This window comes from Corapipo altera, unplaced genomic scaffold (assembly GCF_003945725.1).
Source record: "Corapipo altera isolate COAL_440 unplaced genomic scaffold, ASM394572v1 54, whole genome shotgun sequence".
Taxonomy (NCBI): domain Eukaryota; kingdom Metazoa; phylum Chordata; class Aves; order Passeriformes; family Pipridae; genus Corapipo; species Corapipo altera.
Genome location: NW_020884902.1, coordinates 4,544,059 through 4,571,197, shown reverse-complemented (window position 1 = coordinate 4,571,197; position 27,139 = coordinate 4,544,059). Strand labels below are relative to the sequence as shown.

At 39.2% G+C, this 27,139-nt stretch overlaps 1 long non-coding RNA gene across 1 annotated transcript; it reads right to left on the bottom strand.

The window, feature by feature from the left end:
• Positions 1-561: 561 nt before the first annotated feature.
• On the bottom strand, positions 562-26,451 carry LOC113950602. Its single transcript, XR_003528797.1, has 2 exons — positions 26,313-26,451; positions 562-1,353 (listed from the first exon to the last, which is right to left on the bottom strand). It is a non-coding gene; the product is annotated as an uncharacterized LOC113950602 (long non-coding RNA).
• Positions 26,452-27,139: the final 688 nt, after the last annotated feature.

Genomic DNA, 27,139 nt, shown 5'->3' with positions numbered 1-27,139 from the left:
AAAGAGATAGAGAGAAATATTTTCTGAACAAAGAAGTCATGCCGGTCCCCCTCCTTTTTTTTTTGATCTTTAATCCCTTCTCTCCCAAGTAGAATGGCAAAGGAGCCCTTCTCTCTCTCTAATAAATAGCTAGCAAAAGAAGGCATTCAATGCTATGTCCCTTTGATCAGCACAAAGCTGTCAGCTCCTGCCGCTTTTTTTTCTTCCAGCTCTTGTTCCTGGTTAAAAGTGGAAGTAATACCCCCTGAAAGAAATACCCTAGGTGTCCTGCAAATCATCAATCCTATTTTTTTCCTTGTTGTTTTTCAGTGGCCCACCCTCCTGGCCTGAGCAACCTCCTCACTAACACCCCTCTTCCTCTTTCCACCCTTTTTCCAGAATACCAGTTTCATTTGATACGCAATTCAATGTGCCAGTCTGACCTACTGGGACCTTGCTGTCTGAGACTCTACCACTGCGCAGACAGGGGAAACCTTCCTTCTAGCAATAAACATGTTTACTTCCATCCATTTAGCTTCCTGTAAAGGGATTAAAAAATATTTCATAAACATAGCAAAGGGATTTTTGGAAATTAGCTTTTAATAATTTATAATACTGCTCCAACTTTAAAAAAAGCACAGTGTAAGCAACAAATAAAAAAATTACATGTTGTGCTTGACCGAGTGTCTGAGATCCCATTTTGCTCCAGTCTTCAGGCTGCTGCATTTCAGCGACATCCCTGCATCTCAGCAGTAAACAGTCTGCAAATATTGCTGCTTTCAGACAGGTCACTCAGCGCATTTTAAAGCAGGCTTCTTGTTTACTGCTCAGATTATCTGCAATCTGCATTTCTGCTCCTCACGGTGTCAGGACCTGATACACAGTTTGCAAATACCATGCAAAGGAAATAATTCACAACTGCAAACAATTGCAGAACATGAGAGTGGCTGGTAACAGGAGAGCAGGGCAGAGGCTTTGGTGTCTGCCTGTGTGTATAAAGGGTTGGAGGGGGGAGGAATGGGGGACTAAGAAAAAACAACTGCATAAAAGAGCATTATTACCAGACAATGTCATATCCTCAGTGACATGTAATGATGTTTAAATACCTTTGCCATTTCCCCCTGGTGATTGCTGCACTGGGTGCGTTCTGTGGGCCTATAGAGATATGTTTTTCAAAAATCAGGATGGAGTGAATGCCGTTCGTTGTTCTGGCTGCAAAATGTCAAACTGCAGTGGAAAGAAATACAGCATTGCAGTGGTGGTGCACTGAGGCCCCCGGTAGGAAAGCAGGAGCTATTAAGTGGAAAATTCCTGCAGAGGACGTGTTTCCATTTCTAATGTGAAGAAAGAGGGTGTTGTTTGAGGCTGGCAGGTCTGTGGAAAATGCAGAAAACACAGGGAAGATGAGAAAATGACCTCACTGAACTCTGAGAACTTAAGCAAACAAACAGCCTCAGCCAACATACCACATTCTTCTGCCCAAACAACAAATTGACCTATAAGTTATATAATCCCCCATAAGCCTCTATGCCTCAAGTAAATGTGAGGAGGGAGAATGGGGCTGTTCAGGGGGTTGCAGGGGTGGGGAGGACAAGCAGTAAAACCTGCTGCACTAGGCAAGACTCTCTGAGAGTGAGCTGCCTGTCTACCCTACAGCATCATCTTCCACCCCAAATGGAGTCCCCACATGAGGTTCAGGTTTAATTGTGCTCTGAATACCAGCAGAATGATGGCACTAGTTGTTTATTATAGTATGAACTATTTCAGTACAGCATAAATTTTCCATTTCAAAGGGTCCTGAATGCCTGCAGGGAAGGGACTAGGTTTTGTGAGCAGAGGGTGGCCTCTGTAAAAGTTGCTGGGGGGTTCATCTTAGGGATGGTTAAAACCGCATTCTTGGAACCTGACGGGGGGACTCTGGGAAGCATGTTTAGGGGCTGTGTTTCCCCCTATAGAGGCCCCCTGTAGTGTTGACTTGGACTGCCTGAGTTACCATTTTATATCAACTGAACAAATCCTAGTGTAAAAATGCAAGGGCTAATCAAAGGCCATGGGTTCTTCTGGGGTTGTTGTTGTTGTTGTTGTTCCACACAGTACAGCCTGGCAGAAAAGGCAGATGTATGACAGCATCCTCAGTACTGGACTGTGCTGAAAGGTTTGATTTGTTGTACGGATGCTGTTTTCGGTGTTTTTCCAATAACTAATTAATTGAACATAACGGAAAGTTATTAATAGGCAGGACAGCAGATAAACCAAAATTTATAGTTTACAATAATATTGCTTATAAATCAGAAAGGGCTTTTCTGTTACTTAATAGTACATTTGCTGTGGAAACCTGTTCTCAGCTACCATGCAATTCCAATGTGCACTTTTAATGTATAGGGCTTTTTTTTTCTTGTTTACATTATTAAAATCCTGTTGTCTCCCACTTGCAGTTGACTTTGAGCACAACCAGAACCTGCTCTGCCATCCAGCATTTTGCATGGACTTTGCCTCTCATAGGCGTGTTAGTTTTGAATAGTCCTTGCAGCTTTAAAGACTACACGATGCTTTAAGAACAAGCATAACTACAAACAGATAAAGTGTTTGATCTTGAAGGTGCATCTTTAAAGCATAGGAATGTGCAAGGTTCAAACACTAGCAGCAAAGAAAAAGCAGCTGACACAAGATTCACAAACTACAGATGCACATTCAAATTTCATGTAAGCTGCTATTTAGATTTAGTGGTTTGATCCGTTCTGTCGTTAGGCACCACTAGCCATGAATGCACCGAGGCAGAATTCAGAAAAACCCAGTAGCTATAAGGAGCTGACTAGATTCAATGCACAGGTTCCTTCACCAAAACATTTTAGAGCAAGATAACATGAATTACAAGATAAGTGCTGAGGAGAAAGTGAGACCACCCCAAACTTGATCCAAAAACGCAACTCTTGCCTCTTCTAGGGTTTGAAAAATACAATTAAATAAGTATTTTTTCTTTTCCAGTTTGACATCTCCCTCAATGCCAAGAAAACAAGGCAAAACAAGGACAGAATTACAAACAAAAAATCTTCACATACAGGACTTTCAGCATTATTTTGTATACATACTTTGAGCAGTTTGGAGAGAGATCAAAAAAGGTGGCTGAAGATTGGAGCATGTGTCTAAATCAAATTAAATTCTCCCACAGCTGTTGAGTATTGTTTTTCAAGTCTCCAGATGCCACTTATTTCAGGTATGGAGGAGATAGGGTTGTAGTAATACCAACAGGAAATAATTCTGATCTGTGTAGTTCAAATCTGAAAACCAATTTGCCCAGAATCCAGCGCTGTTCCTGTTTAATCCTAAATGCCAGTGTCTCTGCAGCACAAGGGCCAAAAGGCATTCAGGAGCTCCACAGCGTTGTGTTATTCCCTTTCTGGGAATGTTTAACCAGGGCAAACTATATAGTGTAGCATTTCTGCACGATGCCATGGATTCTGTTTCTCTTTTCCTTGTGCTGTGTAACTGAGGGGCACTGTAAGGGGCGCATAACTTACAGAGGAGAACAGCCTTCTCCTCCACACTCTGACAGGAAATAGGAAAGCTCCCCAAAAAAATCAAGAGAAAAACAAACTTTGTGAATGACAAAAAGAAGCGCTGCCAAAACAAAAGTTTCCTGCACCTAATAAAAAGAAAAAGCAGATTTTTGCTCATCCTCACCTTCTGGTTGCAAATGGCAAGAGAAAAATGTAAGGGGCACCCCATTGTTAAGGCTCTGGATTTTAGCACCTATTGCAGGATTAACTCCTCTGAGGAGTGCAGGGCTTTGGTTATACTGCTTTTATAGGGTTTTTTATAGGTTCTTTGTCTTTTACATCATGGACTCGGCTCATATCATAGCTTCTGTTTTGCATTCAGTTTACAAGACCTGAGATACCTAAAAAGACTTCTAAGAGACTATTTTAAATAAAAACGTAAATAAATCTGGGTGATGAAGTACAAACCTGAGCCAAGCAGATTGCAGTCAAGCCATGTTCAGCTCCTGCCAATGCACTTCAGTCCAATCCTACATTAAGCTTTCAGGATTGTGCAGAAATGCCTAGTCAAACTCACTTGTGCAGGAGTTTCAGAAATTACAAAAATAGGTTGTAGAAAAAAACAAAAAACGTGAGTTGCCCTTCTTTGCATCATGATCCCAAAAGATATGGAGTAAAAGAGACATAGAATCTTTGATCAATATTTGGCTTTTATTTCTTAGTTCTTTTATTTTAAATCATCAGATTCATCACAGTTGGGAAATGTGTACTGTCAGCATCCCAGAGCTCATTCTGATCATAGTGGAAAATAGGACATTTGACCTGTGACCACTGATGGAAGCTTTGACTCTCCAGGATTTTACTATCACTATATTACTATCATCTGGTTTCCTAACTTCTATAAATCTAAGAGCTTGAAAAAAATTTTGGAATCACTGCCTGTAGAACACTCAAGTGTGAATCAGTCTCCCTCACTGTTTTGTAGTTCAGATGACTTTCATTCTGGACAACTGGAGGATGAGGACCCCAGGACCTGATGAAGAGTAAGCTCACTGTTTTATCTGGGTGCAAAAAGAAAGGCCTTGTTTGACAGAAACAAAAAAGGAAATTTCACAGCAGGACGTATGCACAGGACTTTCATGGGTAAAATGTGTGTAATCTGCCCAACACTGACAAGATGGAGACTTTCATCTGCTTCAGGAGCCATAGCTCAAGATGTGGGTCCTGCTTAGGAGCCATAAAAGGCAACAAGAACTATCAGGTGTTTAGAAACCATGCCTCGGGAAAGCACTGAGCTTTCCAGTGCCTGACAGGCAGCTGCAAGGAGAAGGTAATCTGTGTTTTCCACGTCCATTGGAACAAGACTTGGCTCAAAGTATATTAAGACAGAATTATCTTGGACTGTATTAAAAACTGTGTGTTGAATGATAGAAGGAGGTACAAGTACAAAAGTGAAAACACTCCCCTGTATGCAAATCCTCCCACATACCAGAAGAAATACATAAATCAGTCAAAGTGTGGGTCAGCTTGTGCTTGGAAAAATGTTTGACTCAACAAGGGATTGAGTGCTGCTCAAGTAGTTTTGACCCAACTGGGTGCTGACAACAACTCATGAAAAAAACGTGGTGGAAGAACAGGCCCAACACTTGAGAGTGATGCCACAATTAGAGGAGGGTTGTTCCCAGCTTCTGGAAAGATCTGGAAAGATCAACCTCTACAGACACATACATTTGGGTGCTTTTCTTACAGCAATTGATCTGGCAATAAGGAGTGCTTGATTACTTTCTGCAGACTAACCTGTCAGAATGCAAGACCCTTTATGTGTAAACAAGGCTAAAATTTACCTCCTCTTGATACAGTCATTTTCAACAGCAGTTCCTCCAGCTTTACACCAGTGAAGCAAGTTAAATGGTATGTAAGGTAAAACAAAACAGATACTAAAGATGTGAGTCAAGATCTATGAACTTTATTATTTCTCTTACCTAACTATTATGGAGAGCTCCTTGGTATCATTAATTTCTATAATATACATTACTAAAAGAAGTCCGTGGGGTCCAGGCAGAAGCAACAAGAGCAATATACTCCCTTTTCTGCTTTTGGTTGTGATTCTCATGAGTGATGAGCATGATGATAAACTCACTCCATCCAGCATGGTGGGAATGTTACCTAGTGTCACTAACAAGTATTTAGTCTGATTCAGCCTCATAAGCCCCCCACCACACAGAAACTAATTGAGAGGATTAGGGCACACCAAGACACTCAAGCTCCACTCCTGTGGGTTTGGGGAGAAACAACACATTTAAACATTCCAGCTACAGTTCCCTTGGCAACATACATAACAACAACTCACTAAGACTATGGGTTTCTGTTTTCTTAACCCTTCAGGACATTGGCTGAATGAATACTTCCTTGAGGAAACCGTTCAGTCAACCAGATATACTCAAACACACTTAAAACCAGCAGGCCTTTTCTCCTTACAGAAACAACAGCAGTTGAATTCCATGTCAAACTGATCTCCTCCCCTAGCATTAAAGGGTTTAATTCAAACACACACATATACCATTAGCAAATCCTCTATGGAAGTCTGTATGAAAAAAGACAGTAAAAACCAATCCCCAAATGTCAATGTTTTATATCATTATAAAGTTACCATGGATCAGAGGACACAGAGAACAATACACAATGTTTTATAAAGCACATAAGTACTGTTAAGAAACAAAACAATATTAGCATTTGTGTAGATTATAGAACCAGTATTGTTCCTCTCAGTTATAGCAATAATAACATCTACAGCAACTTCGTAATGATTTCTCTGGGGACTTAAAATAAATTTTAAAATTAAAATGCTTCATAAATATTAACTAATATAACTAGTATTAACTAATTAACTATTAAATAATAGGTTTACATCAGCTTTGTGAAATACATGAGATATGCTTCAAGTTTATTCCACTGCCCAATGAACTGGAGCTTTTTGTGGCATTAAACCATCTGTTCTTTAGTGGTGACCATTCCTGTTGTGCCAAAGTTTGGAAGAGGACTCTCCAGCATATGCAAAGTCACCAGACCTCACCTGCACCTCACAAAGAGCTGCTATAGGTTTTGGGCTGTCATTAGTAGGCAGAGTTGATGAACATGCTCAGTTAATAGCTGCAACTCCAGTGGTACTCTGGTGATTTATTTAAAACACCGGTCTGTCTCCATTGTCCTCCTCAGAAGTTTAGGTTTATGAAAGCATGAAAACCTTTACCCTGGAGACCTTTGCCCCAGAGTGGGGTCATCAAATTATGTGTAGCAATTATCTGAAGAGAATTTACCTTGCCTTCTCAGCGTACAAGAAGTGGCTTGATCCAGCTTTCTAGGAGAGCAGGAAAATCTATGTTGAAATTACGACTATTCCTTAACCACCAGGGCACTGATGCACACTTAAACAAAGGAAGAGACTGAAGCTACAAAACTAAATCAGGGATCAAACATATGTTGGTGTGGTGTAAAGAAACCACAGCTCACAGCACAGCTTTTTCACCTTTCAAAATGAGCCTGCATAACCTCCTCTTAGATCTATCCTCTGATGGTGAGGCACCTGGTCACATTTACAGCTTCAAGCAGATAGAAGAAAGAGCAAGTACACCTGCAAAATTGTTGAAGGCTCTTGAGCCTTAAACATCTAAGGTTCCATTGCTCCAGCATTGCTTTCCATCATAGAGATTGCTCACCCTCTCTGCAGCATCTCCTATGTAAATCCCTGGGAAGCAGACCTCCCTCCCCACCACATCTCCACCCTCAGCCTTAGCTCACAACCATTTGTTAAAAATTATGCAGCATCCTCACTAACACGTGGTTGCCAGGGCATCCTTGTTCCCCAGCCGACTACTACGCTAAGGCTTGACTGGCAGCCATCCAGCTGTGCTTCATTTAGGAACCTCTGCAGCAGTAAAGGATGTGTTTTCCCAACTTACAGGAAAAATAAGTCAGTTTGTTGGTTGTCTCCTAAAGACCCTAAGTGTTTCGGGAAGCAGTAGTTTTTCACAGAGGACTGTGAGGGAGCCTCTTTTCTCTGTATTCTCTGCAAACCAGAATTTAAATCTTACTGCAGAGAGCTTGGATTTTGCGCTAACCCAGCTAGTGTGGATCCCAGACACATCAGCATGGCACTGTGTGCAGATCAGCACAGGCACAGAGCCATGCATGGGGATGCCCTGCACATCTGGGGGGTTGTACAACGTGGCCATATTGTCTTGCTTGGGAGGAGAGAGAGTGTCTTAGCAGCTGCTGCTGCTTCTACATCTCCCATTTTGCTAAAGATTTTGCAGCATCACAGCAACATAAATCCCAGCTAACAGTGCTTTTAATGTCAAGTTTTCTTGGGCCAACTGCATTTAAGATGGAAGGAGTATGCTGGCACCAGATAGCTATGAAAGGGCCTTGCTTGCCATTTCAATTAGTGTTGGTGACACCCAAAGATGTAGCAGTGCTGTGGTTGATTCCAGGCTGGACTTCTGCCCAATGGCTTGAATAGGCATTGGTTACAGGAGCTGACTGCAGGGTACATGGTGCCAGCAGCAGGCATGAACTGCTGCCAGTGCAGGAGCTCATGTCCAGAGAGTGCCCAAGGCGGTGCCTGGGCTGAATGAAAAACCAGAGGGAGGGTCACACCAAGAGGACAGACTGGCAGATTTTTATTGCTCGTGCAATGATTCTTCTGTCCCTTAAAGCCTGCAGGATATCACTACTCTTTAATTTCTCATTCCTAGAACAATTTATGAGGTGCATTTGTGCCCTCAACACTGTCTTGTGGTAACTTTATAGTAATGTTCATGCAATAAGTGCCAGATGAAGAAAGGAGGGAGCATCCAGATGGAGATGGGATTTATTTGGTTATATATTCCTGCTGTCCCCAAAGTAGAACAAGGTTCCACACACTGAGAAAAGGACAATTTAGACTGAAAAAAATCAATAGAAAGTAGATGCCCCCATCACTTCAGCTGTCACTCATAAAATCTGCTGCTTATATACCAGTCCTTTTATCTGAGAATTAATTAAATCTAAACTACATGAACCCTGGAACAGGCAAGTGGAAAGGACAAGGAAAGTTTCCATTTTCAAGCTCTTTATTTCAAAAAGGCAAGAAATGGAGCCCTGTGCTTAAGACCACGAGAACTTCACAAATTCAAGTTTTGGAGGTCTCTTTACAACCTTGAGCAATTTGTTTTAATAGCATCTCTACAATCGTGCTAATTTGGGAAGCAGTTTACAGTCAAATCTTAGCACCCTTCTTTTCCATACTGCTTATGTGTTAGTTTACACTCTGGTTTTAGCCTGTGAGAAGCCAACCAGGTTCTCTAGACAGGAGAAGTCAAGACAAATTAAACACCAGCTCATATTTAAGGTTTATCCCTGCAGGATGGATAAGCCTCACTGAAATCACTATTCTGAGACAGCTATTGAGGACAGTCCAGATGCAAGCCAAGTCTAGTTCCCAAAGCATAGAGGGCATTAAAAGGTATGATTGCAGTTTAACATAGTTTGTCACAGGTGAGCTAAGAATTATATGCATTACTAGACCAAAGTAGAGATTTTTGCACTCTAAGGCTGCCTTAGCTGTTGCTTCCATGTGCTGTATAATTGAAGTGTTTGATGCCAAAGACACATATCTGAGTAATTAATGGACTGTTAGCACACTGTCAGTGTTCTAAATTTTATGTACATATAAATTTACATATACACGTATAAAAACACATAAGGAATTATATATATGTGTAGTGCTCCTGTTTGATAGCAACTGAACTATTTATGCTCTAGTCTTGCTAGGGGAAAGGACATTGTTTTTGCAATTCATTATGTCCCCAAAGAAATAGTAAACACTGTATCCATGCTATGAAGTAAATATATAAGAGGTCAGAAAAGCAACATAATAGCAAAAGAAGAGATGGCAGATGAATTATAGAGCTACATCAACCCTTACCCTGGTACCACCCAAGAAGGCCTGAGCATCAGCATTCAGCCCTCAGGACTGCACCTATAGCTTTAGCATTTCAGACCTAAGGGAAAAGAGGGAAAAAAAAAAAAAGAAAAGCAAGAATTTAGCTTTCGTTTACTGTGTGAAAGGGGAGTGTGTAGCTCTTCACACAGTCCCACAGGACATGCAGAATGCAGTGACTCGCTCTATACAACCTTTCACTGGAAGACTGTACAGGCAACAAAAGTGTTTGTGATACTAATTAAAGATTAGAAAATACTCATTTAGGAAAATGTCCCTTGGCAGGATATTTCAAAATAAACTAACATATTTCTTTCCAAACTGATGCAAAGGGCTGTATTCCTCAATTTAGTTAGAGAAAAGGGGATTAAAAATGCACCCTGGTTGGGATGAAATGAATTCTAAAAATGAGACATAAAGCATTACTTCAGTGTCAACAAGGGTCCAAACTAAAGAATTGTCCTTTAGTCTAAGGACTGAAAAATAACAGACATGTAGATAGAAAAAAGGTACATTTAACATAACAATCTATTTGAAAATTAGTATCCTTCTTCCTGAAACAAAGCCATAAAAAAAATGTCACTCTTTTTGTCACAATTGGGGGAAAAAAAAGTGAAAACATTATAACCAATATTATGGCTCAGTGGAACACAACACATAGTTGCAGCCCAGATTTTAGCAAAAGACAGAGTTTTAAAATTGGAACAATATTTTGAGACCATATTGAACCCAAACCTAAAACCTGGAACATTCTGACTAATTTCATTTTGTATGGACCTTATCAGAGTAATTAAAAACATCAAAGGTAAATTAATAGCTGGAAAGTCCTGCATAATGTACAGTTTTGCTGATGAAAAGTCATGCACACAGCATAAAGTGGTATTAATAAGTATAAAAAAGAATGTATTATCACTCACAGTATATATAAATGTTGGCTATACTTATGGTTTTTTGGAAGTATTGTTGTCATGGTTACTATTCAGCTGTCTTTATGTTTTAATATGCCTTGTTTTTTAAGGTTGAGGTTCAATTCAAGTTCATATGAAGCAAATCAACTGAAGTTTTCAGATGTGGTCTCTAATTTAATGTGCATCGTTTTCTGAGAGGCCAACTTGAAGTACTTTTGGCATGACTTTAGGAGATGTCAAGCACCTTCAGAGGCAGCAGAAGCCAATGCCCTGTATGCGGTGACTGAGCCATGAATAATCACCCAAACTGCACAGTCTGTAGTAGTCTCATTTTAGAAGGCTATAAACCTGTTTCAGTTAGTAAAGGGAATGTTACTGTACTCCTGCAGGCTGCATCTACCACCCTTAGACACTAAATGAATGAGTAATTCTCTAAGCAGCCTTTATTTATTTGTCTGAGGTAACAGAAATGTTTAACTGTAATGTAAAACATAAACTTAGTTCCTATGTGTAACATCAATAATCCAGTACTTTTTGTCCACTTCCCCCTTCCGTTTATAAATTTCCTCAAGTTCAAATGTTGGGAGTGGGTGGGTGTAAAGGCATTTTGCCTTCGGTAGGTCATTAAAAAGCTGGAGTTTCAAATCAAAAAAGTGAGACTCAGCAATAAACTAAAAAAACTCCTGGCCAAGGTAATTTGACACCAAATTGGGAAAGGACCGAGTAGGAGAGAAGGAAAGTTCTAGAACAGTGACTCTGTGTTCTAGTTTCATCTCATTCATAGTCTTTCAACTTTTAGTATTTCTAGTTCTTGACTTCTGTTCTCTCAAGAGTAGGCATAGGCAAGTTAGGTGCACCCACTGTGTTCACCAGGGTAGGTCTTCCTCTGACTTGAGCACTCATATTCTCCCAGGAGGACTCAAAAACTCTGGTGTGTTTTCCTTTTGGTTGCTGGGCTGTTAGTGTCTTTGGTTTGCTTTATTTCCTTTGGGAAATCCCTCTGCAGTGGGGTGACTCAGGAGCATCTCTTTTCAGATTGTCTCTACACATCCATATATATCACAAGAGCAACTGTTGAAAAAATCTTGTCCTTTCATATAGTTATGGAAGATTTCTGAGACACCAGTTTAGCCAAAAAATGAAAATTCAAAGTGTAGGACACAAAATGCAGCACGAACCCCAAAGAGAACCAGGCTGGCATTTGTGCTTTATGAATTTGTCACCCACATGCCTGTGTGCACACGTAGAGCTGGGTTTGTATCAGTCACATGTGTTGGTAATGTCACAGAGCCACATAATGAATGTTAGAATGCACTTCAGAAAACACACTCCCACCCTCTCACCTACACAATATTTTTTCAATTTATTCAGTCTTCTATCTTTTGGGGACCCATGCAGACAGATAATTAGGCTTGATTTGTCTGTGTATGGTGTGTATTTGTTATCAGAGTTACTCAATCGTATTCACTTTTTATCAAACACCTCAACATTATTTTATGATTTAATTTCACAGTGTGCATTCTTTATAGTTTTTCACCATATTGATACTAAATGGGTCAGTAAATTATAAGCTTTATTTCCTAAATCCTACAGTTAAGCATCAGCAGAGAGCTGAAGATGAGTTGTAAGCAAATTGGATTGAAGGAGGCCTCTTTGGCCCCTGTTTCCAATTTCAGTGTACGTTCAGATGAGTGGAAAATGTTTGCTGCTAACCTCAGTGCAGAGCTTCCAGTTCACTGCACAAGTGCTACACTTCCACACACTTGATGATGTGGTCTGTGATCTATGGAAAGAGGAAGAGCGCTCTGAGGTGTTATGCTGAGGGCTCTGGAGGCCTGGTACCATGCAAAATAGCATTTCAAAAGTCACTTTCTAGGTCAGAGAATGAGATGGTAACAGTAACATCTCTAACCAGGCTACCTTTGCAGAGGAAGCATCACCTGCCTCTGCACTGTGTTAAACACTGAACTGATCAAGAGACAGTCGGGCACTGCAGGGTCAGCCTTCTCCCTGAGTGAGTAAGTTCACAGTGCAGGTATGTGAGAATATTTTTATCACAAGCCCCAGGTTTTAGACAAGTTATTAGCAAAGCACCAGCAGGGGGGTATGAAAAATGACAACTACTTGTTGATTTGTTCATTACTATCAAACAATTATTTAGAGTTTAACTGATCAAACTCTCTACTTTATAAAAAAAAAAAAAAAAAAGTCCTTGTTCTGCCTGCTTGATGTTAAGTAGTAAAGCAGCACAGGAGTGAAAATATCCTGGAGCCCTTTATCATCTTCATTATCTTCACTGGTGAAGTGAGTGAGTGAGTGGAGAGGTGTGAAATTCCAGCAGAGAGAAACATGCTGTTTTAAGAGGAAGTGCTGACATGCAGGCTACAATTAGACAAAAAATGACTGCTGACATTTAAAAATCATTACAGAGAGGAAATTGTGAGTATAATTATGTCATCATTGCACTGTTCAAGTGTGCTGATGCATTTTTGCTGATCAAAATCAAGTGTTTATATTTGTAAATAGAATGCACTTAGCAACTCTATCAATGGAAATGTTCTAGCCAAGAACTACAAAAAGTGGAGCCAAGTCACTTTCACAAAAACTTCTTTTTTCCTTTTTGTTGATTTTCAGTATTTTGATTTGAAGATCATTTCTCAGTACCAAAATTTGTTTCTTTTTATTTAGTATTTTAGATGACAGTTTGATTGAGGGTTTTTTGGGATTTTTTTTTTGCAGTGAACAATAGGAATGGCTATTCTGGAGCAAGCAAAGGTCCATTTTGCCAGTATGTGTCCTGTACCAAACAGTGGCCATCAGCAGATGCATACAGAAGGATACAGGAGAACACTAACTATATAATTATATTAGCTATACCAGTCTCCCAGTTTCCAAAATTGCTGCTCAGGGACTTCAGAGACTGCTCAAAAAACCCCAGAATAATGAAGTCTCTGACTGGCTTTAGAGATAGTCTGATACTGGAGTCAGCGGAAAGGGAAACATGATGTCAGCAGGTGGCAAGATATGTAAATGTTATCATTTCCTTGGAGAAGAGGAGTTTGTTGACTGTGCAAATACTGAATTCTTGGCACTGCATTATTTAACACAGTTCTGCCTTAAGCTCTGTCAGAAGTCCTTTACCTATGACATATGTCACTCAATGACAGGGAAAAGTGACCAATCTATGATACAAAAAAATGCTCAGTTCAGAATGAGCAAAATATGTGAAGGGATATGTTTCTGGCTGATTACAAAACCAGATTTTTTTGGAGATTTTGAAGACTATATATAAAAACACTTTATAAATGTGCAAGTGCTTGCAAAGGCTCTTGAGGGAAGTAAGAAAACATCTTGGTTCCTGCATTGAGATGTCCACAACAAAACATGTCTACAAATGCTAGTCCTCCTGCAGATGGCATTTTATTTACAGTATTTTGGAATATATTTATGGTGGAGATTAAGAAAAAGACTAAAAGTGTGAACAAGACAAAGGATGCTTAATAATGAGGTACTCTACATTATCAACACAGTTATTTTTGAAGGCTGTGGCAGAAACAGAGATATAACTATTGAATGTCAACTAATCGGGTCCAAATTAACTACTCCTCAGCCTGCATCTACTGAGCTCCAAAACTCCCCTCAGTATCTCTTTGTCTCTTTGCTATTTTTATAAGAATTGGTTTGTCTGTGTCTTTTTTTTTTTTTTTTTTTTTTTTCTCCCAGTCCTCACTTCATTGACTTTGCCCTTTGGGAAAGGGGTTTTTTACAATCCACCTATTAATTTTCTGGGTGTCCTCCTACAGCCAGCTTTTCTTCTTTTGACATTGGGTCCATCAGTTTCCATCAGTGTCCCTGTTGTCTGGATGTCAAAACTTATATCCAGTCAAATTGTACTAGCAGAATAATGTCAGGCAATTCTACAGTCACCACATCAGCGAAAGAGCTGCTTTCATGATGTCATTTTATGATTGGATGAATACATAATTCATTTATATAGTTATAAAATTTCCATGTCAAAACACAGAATTCCTTGTGCCATTGAAAGAGTAGAAATCTGTAGTTAGGGAACAATCCACACTGGGTGTCTTGGGAGAGGCCAGTCCCACAGGTATTAAAGATTACTGCTTATTGCAGCAGGGAATATTGAAGAACCCATGAAAGAGTGGGCCACAGAAATATGTAATAAGGCTTCACTAGTGCATAAAAACATGACAGAAAGAGTTGTGTCATGTTACTGTGATTTATAACATTTATTCATAAGGCTACTTTTGTCTTTATTTCTCTTTTCACTAATTCAGGCCATTCCAAAACATATGGAATCAGTTTTCCGTATGTTATCTTTGTAGAAAGCTTACATAATTACTGATCGTAACAAGCTAAAGAAAAAATATTTTTCCCGTTATATGTTTGTTTTTAAAAAGTCAGAAATTGAAAAAATTCATCTTTCTCTGCAGAGCAAACTGGTGCCACACACAGAATCTTTTTAACCACATCATTGCAAAATGGATGAAGTCTGAATATAGGCAACATCTAATCATTTTTTTCTTTAGTAATCTATCTCTAAGTGTATTTTAAAAAAATTACTTTGTCTGAAATTTTGATAAATAATTTTGATAATTTGAATTTTGATTGCCAAAGGGTATTGTTGAGTATCAGGACTGTCAAGTAGTTAAAGCCCCATTCCTACCAAAGGGAGGTAAACACAAATCAGTACCAATGGACCATGTAGAGTCCACTGAAATGCAAGGAATTCAGCACCAGCTCAAGATCTGACCCCAAAAGTAGAAGTGGAAGAGGCTGTGAAAGGTCCTCTGGTGCACCTCAGCAAATAGTCAAATGTATGTTGCCTTTGCTTTTAATTTAATGATTATGGTGTTTTGTAGGAGATTTTATTTTATTATTTTTAATTTTATGTTTTTGTTAAGACCATGATGGGTATTCCATAACTTCCTGACAAAATGTATCCACCTTCATTTCTGGAGACCTAAAGTTCTTCCTTGGCATTACCTCTTTGGATACCTGGAATCTTTCAGTCTTTGAAGTTAGCCCCTAACAAAGCTTCCAGCCTCTGTAACATGGCAGTCTGCGTTCTCTTCACACCACTTGACAAGCACAGGTGGTGCTGGTCTCAGAGTCTTGCTGGGTGCTTTGTATGAGGCAGAAGGGAAAAAACCCCACTTCCTAAATGAGACACTGCATCAGCAAAGATATTAGAAAAAATATGGTAAACAATAAGAAAACGCAAATCCTTGGATACTGGAGGGTGTCTCCTCATATTGTCTGCATTGCACAATATTCTCTATAGTTTATGCTTTCATTGCAAGACAATTTGTCAGTGTCTTATTTGTCAAGACATTGTCAATATAGCATAAAGCAAGTCCTGAGCTGCTGCTCTGATAGCCCAGTCCTGTAAGCTGTCTCCATTTAAGCATTAAGTTCTCCTTCAACAACAAAAATCAAAAAATCTATTTTGCCAGTTGTTCCTCAGACTACTCACACAGTTGAGGTGTGACCTTCAGAAGTTACGCCACAGTGAGTAAATGTTAATACTGAAAGACACGTGGAGTATTGTTTGCCTGCATTGGAATTATCAACAAAGCCAGTGCAAAGTAGTGACTGTAGAGCAGAATCATTCTATGGAAGGACTTTCGGTAGAGGAGTAGGAGAGACTATGGAGTTATAGTAAATGAATGCCATTTCATATCCTTTGTTTTGATTAGATGCAATGATCTACACTGTCAACTTTCAGACAAGGACCAAATTTTAAGCCCTTTAATCTCCATTGTGAATAAGTATCTATAAAATCTATTTTTTTTCATCACCACATTAAGGTAGAGATTTACCAACACACTTAAATAAGACTGCAAAATCATTAAGACAATGGAGCTCTACTGCTTGATACTATTGCTATATGTTCAACAAAAGTAACAGAAAAGGGTGTTGCCTAATTTTAGTAAAACATACTGTAATAAAAATTATTCCTTGATCCATTCCAGTCTGAAAGGCTTCAGCTGAGTCTGCAATGAAGTTACACTGTCATAAATGAGACTATAGCAATCAGTCTCAAAAACTGTTAAATCTTTCAAATCCATGAATATAATACGCTATTTCTGTTGTACAATGACTTAAATGAATATATGACCTAGGTGTAGATAAGAACATGCAGCAGCAAGTCCAAGGGTCACTGCACATAAAATAAGAACACTATTATTTATCAGCTAAAGATTTTAAGTTATAAAAAACCCTCATTCTCTTCCCCAACAGTAAAGTACAACTAAAAAGATTGGGAAATCTGAAAATATGGAAGCAGAATAACACTCCAGCAAAGAATGGTAAGAAAGGGAAAATATGCTATCCAAATTTGATTGTTGAAACACATTTGGTTCTGAAAATACTGCTAATTAGCACATTAAGCTCAAGTTTTATTAATTAAATTTCAGTTATTACACATGTGAAATAAATTAGGCAACCTGTAAATCTTAATTACATTGTTAATTGTGATAACTTTATGATCATTTTGTGATGCCTTAAATCAGTGAAACATGTTTTTCAGTTTTAGAGTTGATCAGAGATGGTGGTACTTCCAGTATGACACACTGCTTGTATATTTTAGTAGAATTTAAATCAGTAATTATAATATTTTGATTACTGTGTTTTATATTTTGATTACTGTGTTTTGAACACCAGTATCCATCAACTAGAAAAACAGGGCAGTGTTTTAACACTTCACACAGCAATTGCTTCTGGTGAAACAATTGGTATTAATTATGCAAGCATGCATCATTCATGCACTGGGGTTTTATGTCCATCACAACAGGGAAGCAGCTTTAGATTTAGACACGGATGCAGTTGGCAGAAGTAGCAGTTGTAGTGAAACAGCTCAGGAGGCTTGGGTGTTGTCATGTCAGGGCATTTGTAAACCTGGTTGGTTCACTGTGCTCAGATAATGCAAGCCAGGATTGTTTATAAACATTGAGACAGCATCGATTTTATACCAGCTGAATGTCTGGCTTCTCTTAGCATCAGTTCATCCTCTGCTCTTAAATGTTGAAAGTATACATCAACATGTCTGGTGAAAGCAGCCCTATGAGGAGGACTAAAAGAACCATCAGTATGACAAGGTCCTGGGCACTGGTAAGGCTTCAGCTAAAGTATCAGGGTCCAGTGATGAGCAGATGACCACCAGAAAGTTGTTAAGTCACAGGAGCATAGTATTAGATAGAGCTCTGAAAAGAACCAAAAATCTAGAAAACACAACTTAAAAGGTAAGGTTGAATAACTGGAGATCATTAGTGTGCAGAAGGCTGGGACAACAGAAAAGTTTGGTATAAAAATGAAGAAATAATCTCAGCAGATAAGAAGAAAAGCAAAAACAACTTAATTGGCAGCAAAAAAGACTCATACTGGACATTATTAGGGAAAGCTTTCTAATGCTAAGAACCAGCTCAGGCACAGCTTGCTCTTTGGGAAGGCATGGAGGTGCTCCATCACTGAGATTTTAAGAACAGACTGGACTAATGTCAGTGAGAAATGAAGCAGATATGGCTGGGCCTATGCTGGGGCAGTGCTTAATGACCTCTTGCGTCCTCAGCATATTAAGCTTTCTAGAATGTAGAAAGTGCTCCAAAGTGCTGCTAACCTAGAAGTTCTTGCAAGAACTGACATTTAGTAATCCTCTGCTGTGCTGCACCCTAGGAAGAGGTGTGTTTCTGGTGGGACAATACACAGGTCCCTAATGAGTCTGCTCAATTGCAGCATTTCCCTGGTCAGTGTGCTGCTGCCATCTATCCCATACCTGTGCCCAGCACACAGCTCTGGATTATATTACTAAGCAAGGCTGGAGTACTAACCTTTCAATCATCTGAATCCTAATTATACCTAGACCGCATCAGGATGTGTGAGCCACAACTTACAAATAAATAATGTTATTTTTCTACCAGCTTCAGTGATATCTTCAACAAAATTTGAAGCATTTCCCAACTGACTGAGGTGTGAGAAAGCTGGATTGCCCTCTCCTCACAGAAAGATAACTCACAAGTGATTCCACACAAAAATGTGCAGCCTTAGACAGAGGCAAAGCTGGTGTAGGTGAATGACCTTCACCAGAACCTATTTGCTGCTGTAAAAAGGGAGGATGCTGCAGATCTTTTGCAGCTCTGATTCTGGCAAAAGATTTTCCTTGTACTCTTCAAGTATGCCAGTCCACAAAGTGAAGTTCACGCTGCACTTCAGTGGGATCCTAGAAGCCAATTCATGCCCTGTGCCTTGTGTCTATTTTAAGACCAGGCTCTTCCCTAGCCTGCCCTACAACACTGAGCCAAATTCCCTTCAAAGCTACATTAAAATGTAACTCTTGGGCTAAAGGGTCTAGTAAGCAAACTAAGTCAAAAAAAAAAAAAAAGGCAAAGACAAATTAATAAGAAAGGCCCCAAATCAAAAATGTCTTTTTTTTTTTCTCTGTCTGTATTTAATTCAGTATTTCAGGAGACAAATTTAGGGCACAAAGTTTATAGGTGGTGCAAACAATTTCCTGGCATCTCTCTTTTTCCTTCTTTAGGAGAATGTCTAACTTCCTGCTGAGTAGAACCACTGGAGAGCTGATCACAGGAGAAATCCACCAACCTACTCCTGTTACTAGTTGGGTGATACAGTGCTTTATTTCACTGCAGCTGAACATCTCTGTCTTTGCCAGCCTGTTTTCAGCAGTCACTTTGTACATGAGCTTTTAGCAAAGCTTTTCAAATCACTGTAGAATAAGTAGGAATATGCCATGAGTGTACTTGTAGGTAAAATTAAGAAATATTGTGGTTTGATTTCTGAAGGTTGGCTACAAGCCCTGCAGCTGAAGTTTTTCTAAATATGCTTTCAAAATAAAAAATACTCACTAAATGTCTCGTGAAAGAGTAAACAGACAAAACAGCTTTGAGCTTCACTTTGTGCTTCACTTGCAAATAGTTATCTGACCCAGCCTCACACCTCCTGGCCTCTAACTCTGCAACAGGTCCCCCAGCATAGTGTTACATGCTATAACCTTGCCCTGCTATTCATGCTTAATGTGGTCACGGCTTGATTTCTTATGGCATGCTGGGACTCTTGGCCAAATTTCATTGCTAACAGGGGAAAAAAGTCAGGCTAACAAACTGAACATTTCCAGTGCAAGTAAAGGAAGACAAAGTCGCTTTTCACTCCAAAAATACATATATATACACACACATATATGTGTATATATACAGACACACTCCTGTACATGTGTGTGTATATTATCTTGCTAAATTAAGGCTTCTTTATGTTACATTTAAGACTGACAGTGTTCTGAGAGAAAAGCTACTATTCCCCTTCTCAGAGAGCTGCAACTTGGCCAGTCAGTTCAGTCTGAGAACATCAAGTGAGCCATTTGAGATGTGTGATCTTTGAGCTGCACAGCATCCCATTCAGCATAACCTTCAGCAATGTAATATGTAAAGCTGAAAAAAACAGAAGCTGCAGAGGCAAGAAAAATCAATTAGCAGGAACTCCCATATAAGAGAAAAGGCCTGCACAGAATCACCACATTGCCATTTTGAATTTCCTAAAGCTACCTCCTCCCTTCTTTTGGATGATCTTGGAATACATTCTGTAATTAGGATGACAGGCTAGGAGTCTTCTAGTCCTCTAATTAGGCACTGATAATTTAACAGAACACTGCAGGACTTAAAGTCAAAGCACAAAGTTGGCATTATATCCTTTTCTCCACACCCCTGCCCCACCAAAAATTTCAGATATGGCAAGTCTCAATGTTAGGAAAGAGGCCGTTATAGTTTGCAAATAGTTTCCATCTGGAAGAAGGCGCACCCAACAGAATTTAAACAATGCACGCTGCAATCTCAGTTACAGTGGCATAAATTAGGATCAATTCCACTGAGGTCAGAACAGTTATATCTGTGAGACACGTGAGCACTGAGCCCAACTAACTGCAGTAGAGTTAGTTCTCATCTCCTCTCCCATAAGTCAGAGTCTGGCCCCTAGTTTCCAGCTGGACTCTCTCCACATAGTGGGCTAAACCTGGCTTTGAATTTCAAGAGAATGAATGTGGAGATACTGATTTTATTGGAGCTATTCCCAATTACAGTAGTGCAAATTTTGGCCCAGAGACTATTTATAGAGTCCAGGCACGGAGCAGTGGCCCGCAGTTGAGCTCCCGTCATACTCTGGCCTAGGTGGACTGGAACATTCAGAGAACAGACTGCAAAAGCATTTCTGTCTTATCTGGAGTACCACGTTTCAGACCTATGTTTGATCACAATTATTTCTCAGATGCATGAAGGCAGCAATTCCAGAAATAAAGTGGACATGTGGAACACACTTATCTACCTAGTTCCTCTACACCCCAGGAATATTTTTTGACTTGTTAACTGCTGGAACCCGATCCTCATGTAATACAGGAAATGTGTAATGGTGATACCAACGACCTTAGCAAAGTGCAAGCTGTGAATAGCCCTGCTGAAGCTAGGGAGCAGCCAGAAAACACAAAAATATTGGCATGCCAGCTGTTGACTTCTAATGCAGGTGAATGGCTTTAGAAATATTTAAACCAGTTGGAGTGTAAACCAGCCAATCTTCATTAATGGTAAAGAGGAGAGAAGAAGGCAATAAAACATAAGAAGTGCAGTGGCCACATATACTGAATGACCAGCAAAGATTTTTCTTTCAATGGCAGGAGCAGCAATAGAGGCAGGCCCAGAAAGGCAGAGCTTAGCAAAAGGCTACAGAAACGCTGGTGCCAGCTGTGAGATTGAAATGGGCACCCAAGGAGGAGGAAGACTGTTTGATGGAGAGAAGGAAGCAGCTCAGGGTGACGTCTGTCTTGCCACCTCTTCTCCCAGAAAGGTAAAGGTGGCTCTGCACAGCTGGGTGCTCTCCATTAGGGCAGTAATTATAAGGTGAGCAAGAAACGTAGCTGTATACCAACAAGTCCCTATTAAGCATTCTCTTCCATCATTTAAGGTTGAACTGATGCAGAGTTTAATGAACCACAGCTATCTGACAAATCATAAATACACCACACAAATGAATTTCAGAGGGAGTGAGACTCTTCGTGAATTTGAATGGAATTTAGCAAATAGTCCCAGATGAAACAAAGCAGAGAAAAAAAAATGTCAAAACACTTCATTTTAGTATTTTCAAAATGGAGTGGTTCATTCTGGAACTGCCGAAACACCCTCAAAAACTTTCAAAACAAGCTTTTAATCTGTCCATTTTAAAATTGCTTTAAATTTTAAAAGGAAAGAAGTCCTAAGTTTTAAACATATGAAACAGCCCCAAACCAAAAATTAAGCCAGTCTTTTGAAGCTGAACTAGATATTTTGGCTTGAACAAAAATTATACTTTTTTGATTATTTTTTATTTTGCCAAAAGTTTTTCAAAATTCAATTTGACCAAAACCAAAATACAATTCTGAAAAAAAATAGTTGTTGAATAGAACCATTGATTAAAAATCTATAGAGTCAGAGAATGGTTTGGATTAGAAGGGACTTTTAAAGGCCATCTAGTCCAACCCTCTGCAACAAGCAGGAACCTCTTCAACTAGACCAGGCTCTTCAGACAGAGCCCTGTCCAACCTGACCTTGAATGTTACCAGGGATGGGACAAATACCATCTCTCTGGGTAACCCATGCCAGTGGTTTACCACCTTTGTTGTAAAATCTTCTTCCTTGTATCTAATTTAAATTCACACATTACCAAGCTTCTGTTCTAGGTAATCTACTGACCAGTTAATGTCTCTGAGTTTAATGGAGCAGAGCCAGGTCCATTACTTTCCAGAAACTGTTCGAGCTTATTGATCTATTTTTAATTGGAAAAGCTGAAGAGATTTCTTTTTATAACGCTGAAATAACAACGGTTCCATCTGAAAACTCACAGTAAGAAACAATTCTCTAGCCATGCAAATGGTGGGCTTAGGTGCTTGAAAATACGACTGTTCTCTGTGGTGCTGCATCAGAATCTGTGTCTGGTTAGACCAATCCTGGAGCTTGTTTTCAGCCCCAGCTCCTTGAGCATCCCTACTGCCCTGGTCTGCTTGCACTCAGATCCTAGTCTTGCAGGAGGAGTGGGGGTAAAAATCAGGTCACATCCAAATTCTGTTCCACAGGCAGCACTGCTGTCACGGGCCCTCCTGTCCCCATTGGAGCTCAGCCACACAAGACATTGAAAGCGTGGCTGCTGTGAGCCCCCTCACAAAGAGCATGGAAATGAAGCCCCAAACTGCCATCCTCCTGAGAGGACCGGTACTGTCAGCCAGAAATATTTGGCTTGCAGGTGTTTGGCTTTCTGATGAATAGCTCTAATTTTCTACAGAAAGATACTATTTTTTGTGGAAAAAAAAATATTCTCACAAAATCCAATTTTCCCTTTAAGGAACAGATGGAGATGGAAAAATTTTAACCTATAAGATGTGTGGTTTTTTCCCCGCCCCACCCCCCCCAGTCCTTTCTGCATATTCATTGACTTGCCTTGCTATAGAAAATTGCACTGAAGGTGGTTGGCTCTGAGCCCAAAATGTTGCCCAGTGTCTCAAGCGCTATCAGTGATGTTTCCATGTGTGGACCTTGATTTTTCTCATATACCAATCCCATGAGAGGCAGAACAACATTCTACTGTACTGTATGTCACTGGATATCATGCTCATGTTCCCATGTTGGCCAAAGGGGGAAAAAGGGTGTTTGCAAGGGCCTGTAGACACAAAGAACACAGAACAGGTCCCCAGGAAAGGAGAGTCAGATTTTGTAGCTGTCTTAGAGGTATGAAATATTTTATTACCTACTAGTATGTAGATATTCTATAATTTCTTTGCTTACAAAATAAAAAGCAAAGACATATTATCATAATACCAAAAGAAATTCATCCGTATTTGAGATTTGCTATAATTCAAGCAAAAGGAAGGAAATTCAGGGTCAGAGATCACTCCCTCCCTACTGTCTGTCACAACAGGTTACCATCCTTAATTTTACCCAACTATGTCATATTGGAGGCTTGATCCTTAACTTTGAATTTTTTCTCTCTTGTGGAATTAAGCCAGAACCACAAAATATTTGAAAATGCAGGGCTTGATGGAATTGAATGTAGTTTTTCTCCATAAAAGTAAAACCAAACTGAAAGCATTAGCCCTTTTAAAAGGATGGTTTTAAAATTGTCTTTCACCCTTTTTCTTCATATTTATACTGGCTCTAGTTATTTGATTAAAACTGTAGGAAAGCTATTTTGAAAATATTATTTTTAAAAGACAAATAAGGAAATTTTGATTATTTTTTTTCAAATATATCCTCTCTTATTTTATAAATGCTCTCCAGATTTGGCTTGACATTATTACACATTTCAGGATTATCTGAAAGTTAACTCAAGTGATACTTTTCTTTGGCCCTGCTTTTTAGCATTTTGAGGTATCATTCTCAATTGATTTTAGTGTTCTCTTTAGAGATATTTGATATAAAATCACAGGCTTGAAGATCAAAAATACGTATGTACATATATACAAATGTACAAATATGTATACATACATATACTTATGCATATATATGTATACATATGTATATGTAGCCCACAGAAATTAATCATAAAAATGTGATATGTGTTCAACCAGCCAAATACAATAAACACATCATTCATTACTTTAAAATTCTATTGACTTTAGTGATAGCTTTTCCTGAATAACGAATGTCAGCTCTAGTCACAGTAAAACTTCAGAAGTTCCACAAAATATTTTAATAGAACTATGCCTAAATTCAAGAAAACTTCACAGAGGGAGGTTGCAGTGGCTGATATGGATGGAGGAGTTTTCATATCAATGAATATGGTGGAATCTGCCAGGTAAAATGTAATAATCCTCTGGGTGCTACTTCCCTCCCACTAATGTGTTGGACAGTTTAGATTAACACCATATGCCTGTTCATAGCATGGGTGGAAACCAATGTAAATAGAGAGAGAGAGAGATTCATTTCACAGCCCTGTTTTTCCTGCACTCCTGTCTCCAGGCTAGGGGCTGGTGACATGTACAGAATAATGGAAGAGAGAGAAAACAACCCCAGGAACAGGTCAAAGCATGAGAGGGAGGAAGAAGCATGGGCTAGAAAAAGAGAAGGAAAGGAAGGGAATTAGTTATAGACGAGCTCTTGCAGCTGTTTTCTGATAGACTGAGGCTTTCAATCTCTTCTGTATCCTCTTCATGTCCTCTTCCCAACTTCTCAACTTGTCTTTGCTGTCACATGGGGATTGTGCTTCTAAGGTTGAGACAGACTGCTCACCCACACCTCACCCTGTCCACTGTGCTTCTCCAATGTGGGCTAGCAGCAGTCCATGGCAATGATTTATTATAAAATAGGTGCAACTGAAGTTCTCTTTTCCTTTGGGAAATACTTGTAAATAGAGATCGCTGTGTAGCATCTGTAGTTTCCAAGTACCCATATGCAGGATAAATTAGTCAAAAAATTATTCCCTGACTCTGCATTTACACTGCAGTCTTCTTGGCAGAAAAGATTGTTTACTTATTTGTAGCAGGATAGCAAGACCTTTCTCCTATTGTTTGCAAGCTTTAGCCAGCAGATGAGAAATAAAAGCAACTTAAAATTAATTCTTGTACCAAGCTCATTTATGGCTGAATTAAATTACAGCTTCAGAAATGAACGTCAGAATTAGATTGCACTGTGCTTCATTGGCACTGTTGTTTCAAAATTTATGGTGTTAGGCCTGTTCATTTAGACACACGGACCTCTCCTTCACCAGACAAGTCATTGAGCCACACTGACAAATTTCTACGGATTGGCTTATTTAGATAAAGGGCAGTGGTGAATGCTCTGTTCTATCACAGACGAACATGTTTTTGTGAAAAAAATATAAAACTAAATGCATAGTCTGTTTTCAGTGTGGACGGATGTATGAAGTCTCCTTACACTGTTTTTTAAGAAGAGCTCTCGGTTCGTCTGTTGTTTGTGAAAATGGTTCCATGCTTTTTCTTCATGGCTTTTGCATGTGAGAACCTAGGACTAGTACTAATAAGCTTTTCAGCCTTTCAGCCTTTAATGAAGACATATTTTCCTACCAGAGGAGAATACTGGAATAAATAGCACAAAAATAAGAAAACATTTGCAGGTCATCACACTGGTTCCGTGTTTTAAAAAAAATATAGGCCAGAAACATTGTGGTCAGATTCATTGCAACCCATCCCTGGTAAAGTAATGAAAAAATACTCATTCAATTAAAAATGCCAGAATTAAAATTAAATGTTATTCATAAAAAAATGGTTCAGCTAGCTGAATCCATGGTGAGACAGTGACAGATATAATAAAAATCAGCCATGCTATGATTTTTTTTTCCTCTCAGAGAATTCATAATGTGTTTTTAATTAGAGGGAATCCAATTTTTAAAAATCACAGCATGTTTCTGCATAATCAGTCTGCCACTGCCTGGTCCACTATTGCCAGCATGATTTAAACATTAGAGGTGGGCCTGTGTCCCAGGGTCTCAAACTCCCAAGCCAGGGATAGCTTCAACTCCAACACTGCGGGTTTTCCTGGGGAAAAGGTACCCTCAAAATAAAAATAGTTGAGTACACTCTAAATGAGAAGGTCTAAATAATGGTCCAAAACACTACAACCACTGAAAGTTGTCAGGCTAAGAGCTGAAATGCATGGCTTATGTGCAAAGAACTTTAATTTTTTTTCCTCAAAACTGAAGGAGGGCAGGGATTCAATATTTTCTGTTAATCTTTTTTGAGATAAAAGTGACTTCTAAGAGTTTGGCTTCAGTTCTAAACTAGCAGTGAAGCAGACAAAAAGAAGTGAGAAGGGAAGTGTTTTCTAACAAAGCTACATAAAGCTGCCTTTGGAAAACTGTGCAGTGACACAGTGAGGTACATTGTAAAGTTAAGTGATTGAGTCAACTTCTTGGCTGCAAGATTCCAATCTGAAGGCAACTTACCTTGTTTTAGTTTCTGTGTTTCTGAAGCCATCAGGACTGTTTCCTACGAAAATACATAGGGTAAGGGAGACAACATGAACTGCACAGCCCCCTGCTCACGAAAGCTTCAGAGTATAGAGGCTTGTCTGACGACAGAAATAGCAGCTGCAAAATTATTTATATTCAAATAATCAATATTTAAGAAATGTTGAGATTTGCATCATAATACATAAAGTAATTTGGAATAGGTAAAAACAAATAAGGCTTGATTCTAAATTTTAATCTGTTTTCCCTTTTTTATTCTTGTTTACAGTTTAAACTCTTCTTGCTCCACAACTACATTTCTCCCATATCTATGTTTTCACAAGGGGAAGCATTAGACTTTAGACAGTTGTTGGACTCTGGGCTGGTGGTTCCCAAGCAAAGAAAATACCAAAGTCAAATCAGGGTTTATATCTCTTTGTTTAGAAAGTGCAGAATTAATGTTTCCAAGTGAGAATTTATATCCTACAGTCCTAAACAATTACTGTGATCCCCCAAATAATGTCATTTTATTAAAGATGTATAGATATGTACATACACAAATGCAAGAAAACTGTACTTAATAGATAACTTTAATAATTAAAGAATTAGATAATGTAACAGAGATCTTTTTCACAGGAGTGTTCCCATTTGCGTCAATGGTATAATTTGCTACAATAAGGGTTTAGAGGGTCAAGTCTCTATAACAACCCTCTGTGCTCCTTAGGTGTTATCCTCAGATAACATTATTCTCTAGCAACAGAAAGAAAATGCTATGTAGACAGGTAACCTAACCTGTTTCCAAGCAACCTGCCAAGTCCCTGACT